Here is a 5,626-nt window from a genome sequence, read left to right as displayed (position 1 = left end):
AGGAGGAGCATGAAGCGGTGATCAAAAACATGTAGAGCCTGAAAAGGTGTGAAAAATATGAGAGCTTCAAAAGGTGTCAAAAATATGAGGAGCATGAAACGGTCTGAAAAATCGGAGGAGCATGAAGCGGTGTTCAAAAACACGAAGAGCTTGAAAGGTGTGAAAAATATGAAGAGCTGTAAAAGGTGTCAAAAATGAGATATGCAAGAAAAGGTCTGAAAAATAGGAGGAGCATGAAGTGGTTGTTAAAAACATGAAGAGCCTGAAAAGGTGTGAAAAATATGAAGAGCTTCAAAAGGTGACAAAAATGTGATGAGCATGAAACGGTCTGAAAAATATGAGGAGCCTGAAGCAGTGTTGGAAATCATGAAGAGTCTGAAAAGGTGTGAAATATATGAAGAGCTTCAAAAGGTGTCAAATATATGTGGAGCATGAAACGGTCTGAGAAATAGGAGGACCAGCAAACGATATTCAAAAACATGAAGAGCCTGAAGAGGTGTGAAATATATGAAAAGCTTCAAAAGGTGTGAAAAATAGGAGGAGCATGAAACGGTCTGAAAAAGAGGAGGAGCATGAAGCGGTGTTCAAAAACATGAAGAGCCTGAAAAGGTGTGAAAACTATGAAGAGCTTCAAAAGGTATCAAATATATGAGGAGCAGGAAACGGTCTGAAAAATAGGAGAAGAATGAAGCGGTGCTCAAAAACATGAAGAGCCTGAAAAAGTGTGAAAAATATGAGAGCTTCAAAAGGTGTCAAAAATATGAGGAGCATGAAACGGTCTGAAAAATAGGAGGAGCATGAAGCGGTGTTCAAAAACACACAGAGCTTGAAAGGTGTGAAAAATATGAAGAGCTTTAAAAGATGTCAAAAAAATGAGGAACATGAAACGTTCTGAAATATATTAAGATCATGAAACGTTGTTCAAAAACATGAAGAGCTTCAAAAGGTGTGAAAAATATGAAGAGCCTCAAAACGTGTCAAATATATGAGGAGTATGAAATGTTTTGGAAATTAACAGGAGCATGAAGCGGTGTTCAAAAACATGAAGAGCCTGAAAAGGTGTGAAAAATATGAAGAGCTTCAAAAGGTGTGAAATACAAGAGGAGAATGAAACGGTCTGAAAAATAGGAGGACAATGAAGCGGTGTTTAAAAACATGAACAGCCTGAAAAGGTGTGAAAAATATGAAGAGCTTCAAAAGGTGTCAAAAATATGAGGAGCATGAAACGTTCTGAAAAATAGGAGGAGCATGAAGCGGTGTTCAAAAACAAGAAGAGCCTGAAAAGGTGTGAAAAATATGAAGAGTTTCAAAAGGTGTGAAAAAATGAAGAGCTACCAAAGGTGTAAAAATTTAGATGAGCATGAAACGGTCTGAAAAATAGGAGGAGCATGAAATGGTGTTGAAAAACATGAAGAGCCTGAAAAAGTGTGAAATATATGAAGAGCTTCAAAAGGTGTGAAAAATATGAAGAGCTTCAAAAGGTGTCAAAAATATGAGGAGCATGAAACGGTCTGAAAAATAAGCGGAGCATGAAACGGTGTTCAAAAACATGAAGAGCATGAAAAGGTGTGAAATATATGAAGAGTTTCAAAACGTGTGAAATACATGAGGAGCATGAAACGATCTGACAAATAAGAGGACCATGAAGCGGTGTTCAAATACATGAAGATCCTGAAAAAGTGTGAAAAATATGAAGAGCTTCGAAAGGTGTCAAAAATGAGATATGCATGAAACGGTCTAAAAAATAGGAGGAGCATGAAGTGGTTGTTAAAAACATGAAGAGCCTGAAAAGGTGTGAAAAATATGAAGAGCTTCAAAAATATGAAAAATATGAAGAGATTCAAAAGGTGTGAAAAATATGAAGAGCTTCAAAAGATGTCAAAAATGAGATGAGCTTGAAACGGTCTGAAAAATAGGAGGAGCATGAAGCGGTGTTGAAAATCATGAAGAGCCTGAAAAGGTGTGAAAAATATGCCGAGCTACAAAAGTGTCAAAAATATGAGGAGAAAGAAACGGCCTGAAAAACAGGAGGTACATGAAGTGGTGTTGAAAAACATGAACAGCCTGAAAAGGTGTGAAAAATATGAAGAGCTTCAAAAGGTGTCAAAATTATGAGTAGCATGAAACGGTCCGAAAAATAGGAGGATCATGAAGCGGTGTTGAAAAACATGAAGAGCCTGAAAAAGTCTGAAAAATATGAAGGCTTCAAAAGGTGTCAAAAATATGAGGAGCATGAAACGGTCTGAAAAATAAGAGGAGCATGAAGCAGTGTTCAAAAACATGAAGAGCCTGAAAAGGTGTGAAATATATGAAGAGCTTCAAAAGGTGTCAAAAATATGAGGAGAATGAAACGGTCTGAAAAATAGGAGGAGCATGAAACGGTGATCAATAACATGAAGAGCCTGAAAAGGTGTGAAAATATGAAGAGCTTCAAAAGGTGTGAAATACATGAAGAGCATGAAACGGGCTGAAAAATAGGAGAAGCATGAAGTGGAATTGAAAAACATGAAGAGCCTGGAAAGGTGTAAAAACAAGAAGAGCCTGAAAAGGTGTGAAATATATGAAGAGCTTCAACAGGTGTCAAAAATATGAGGAGCAGAAAACGGTCTGAAAAATAGGAGGAGCATGAAGCAGTGTTGAAAAACATGAAGAGCCTGAAAAGGTGTAAAAACAAGAAGAGCCTGAAAAGGTGTGAAATATATGAAGAGCTTCAACAGGTGTCAAAAATATGAGGAGCAGAAAACGGTCTGAAAAATAGGAGGAGCATGAAGCGGTGTTGAAAAATTGAAGAGCCTGAAAAGGTGTGAAAATTATGAAGAGATTCAAAAGGTGTCAAAAATATGAGGAGCATGAAATGGCCTGAAAAATAGGAGGAGAATGAAACCGTGTTCAAAATCATTAAGAGCCTGAAAATGTGGAAATATATGAAGTGCTTCAAAAGGTGTCAAAAATATGATGAGCATGAAACAATATGAAAAATGGAGGAGCATGAAGCGGTGATGAAAAAAAAGAAGAGCATGAAATGGTTTGAAGAATATGAGGAGCTTCAAAATGTATCAAAAATAGGAGTAGCATAAACCGTGTTGAAAAACATGAAGAGCCTGAAAAGGTGTGAAAAATATTAAGAGCTGCAAAACGTGTCAAAAATATGAGGAGCATGAAACGTTCTCAAAATAGGAGGAGCAGCAAACGGTGTTCAAATATATGAAGAGCCTGAAAAGGTGTGAAAAATATGAAGAGCATGAAACGGTCTGAAAAATAGGAGGAGCATGAAACAGTGTGGAAAAAATGAAGAGCATGAATAGGTGTGAAAATTATGAAGAGCTTTAAAAGGTTTGAAAAATATGACGAGCATGAAATTGTCTGAAAAATTGGAGGAGCATGAAGCGGTGTTGAAATACATGAAGAGCCTGTAAAGGTTTGAAAAATATGAAGAGCTTCAAAAGGTGTGAAAAATAAGAGGAGCATGACACGGTCTGAAAAATAGGAGGAGCATGAAGCGGTGTTGAAAAACATGAAGAGCCTGAAAACGTGTGAAATATACGAAGAGCTTCAAAAGGTGTCAAAAATAGGAGTAGCATAAAACGGTCTCAAAAATATGGGGAGCATGAAGCGGTGTTGAAAATCATGAAGAGCCGGAAAAGGTGTGAATAATATGAACAGATTCAAAAGGTGTCAAACATATGAGGAGCATGAAAGTGTGTTGAAAAACATGAAGAGCGTGAAAAGGTGTGAAAAATATGGGGAGCTTCAAAAGTTGTCAAAAATATGAGGAGCATGAAACGGTCTGAAAAAAAGGAGGAGCATGAAATGGTGTTCAAAACATGAAGAGCCTGAAAAGATGTGAAAAATATGAAGAGCTTCAAAGGTATCAAAAATATGAGGAGCAGGAAACGGTCTGAAAAATAGGAAGAGCATGAAGCGGTGTTGAATAACATGAAGATCTTGAAAAGGTGTGAACAATATTAGGAGCATGAAACGGTCTCAAAAATATGAGGAGCATGAAGCGGTGTTGAAAATCATGAAGAGCCTGGAAAGGAGTGAATAATATGAAGAGATTCAAAAGGTGTCAAACATATGAGGAGCATGAAACTGTGTTGAAAAACAAGAAGAGCATGAAATGTTGTTGAAAAACATGAAGAGCATGAAAAGGTGTGAAAATATGAAGACCTTCAAAAAGTTTCAAAAATGAGATGAGCATTAAACGGTCTGAAAAAGAGGAGGAGCATGAAGCGGTGTTGAAAAACATGAAGAGCCTGAAAACGTGTGAGAAATATGAAGAGCCTCAAAAGTTGTCAAAAATATGAAGAGCTTCAAAAGGTGTCAAAAATGAGAGGAGCATGAAGCGGTCTGAAAAATAGGAGGAAGAGGAAGTGGTGTTGAAAAACATGAAGAGCCTGAAAAGGTGTGAAATATATGAAGAGCTTCAAAAGGTGTCAAAAATATGAGGAACATGAAACGGTCTGAAAATTAGGAACAGCTTGAAACGGTGTTCAGAAACATGAAGAGCCTGAAAAGGTGTGAACAATGTGAAGAGCTTCAAAAGGTGTGAAATACATCAGGAGCATGAATCGGTCTGAAAATAGGATTAGCATGAAGCGGTGTTTAAAAACATGAAGAGCCTGAAAAGGTGTGAAATATATGAAGAGCTTCAACAGGTGTGAAAAATATGAGGAGCATGAAACGGTCTGAAAAATAGGAGGAGCATGAAACGGTGTTGACAACATGAAGAGCTAGAAAAGGTGCGACAAATTTGAAGAGCTTCAAAAGGTGTGAAAAATAGGCGGAGCATGTACCAGTGTTCAAAAACTTGAAGAGCCTGAAAAGGTGTGAAAAATATGAAGAGGTTCAAAATGTGTGAAATTCATGAGGAGTATGAAACGGTCTGAAAATTAGGAGGAGCATGAAGCTGTGTTCAAAAACATGAAGAGCCTGAAAAGGTGTGAAAAATATGAAGAGCTTCAAAAGGTGTCAAAAAAATGAGGAGCATTAATCGGTCTGAAAAATAGGAGAAGCAAGAAGGGGTGTTGAAAAACATGAAGAGCCTGAAAAGGTGTGAAATACATGAATAGCTTCAGAACGTGTCAAAAATATGAGGAGCATGAAACGGTCTGAAAAATAGGAGGAGCATGAAGCTTGTTGAAAAACATGAAGAGCCTGAAAAGGTGTGAAATACATGAATAGGTTCAGAACGTGTCAAAAATATGAGGAGCATGAAGCGGTCTGAAAAATACTAGGAGCATGAAGCGGTGGCAAAAACTTAAAGAGCCTGAAAAGGTATGAAAAATAAGAAGAGCCTCAAAACGTGTCAATAATATGAGGAGCATGATAAGGTCTGAAAAATAGGAGGAGCATGAAACGATGTTCAAAAACTTGAAGAGTCTGAAAAGGTGTGAAAAATATGAAGAGCTTCAAAAGGTGTCAAAAATATGAGTAGCATGAAACGGTATGAAAAATAGGAGGAGAATGAGGCGGTGTTGAAAAACATGAAGAGCCTGAAAAGGTGTGAAATATATGAAGAGCTTCAAAACGTGTCAAAAAGATGAGGAGCACAAAACGGTCTGAAAAATAGGAGGAGCATGAAGCGGTGTTGAAAAACATGAAGAGCCTGAAAAGGTGTAAAAAC

This window comes from Dama dama, unplaced genomic scaffold, assembly GCF_033118175.1.
Source record: "Dama dama isolate Ldn47 unplaced genomic scaffold, ASM3311817v1 ptg000082l, whole genome shotgun sequence".
Lineage (NCBI taxonomy): Eukaryota > Metazoa > Chordata > Mammalia > Artiodactyla > Cervidae > Dama > Dama dama.
This window is presented reverse-complemented; position numbering follows the sequence as displayed.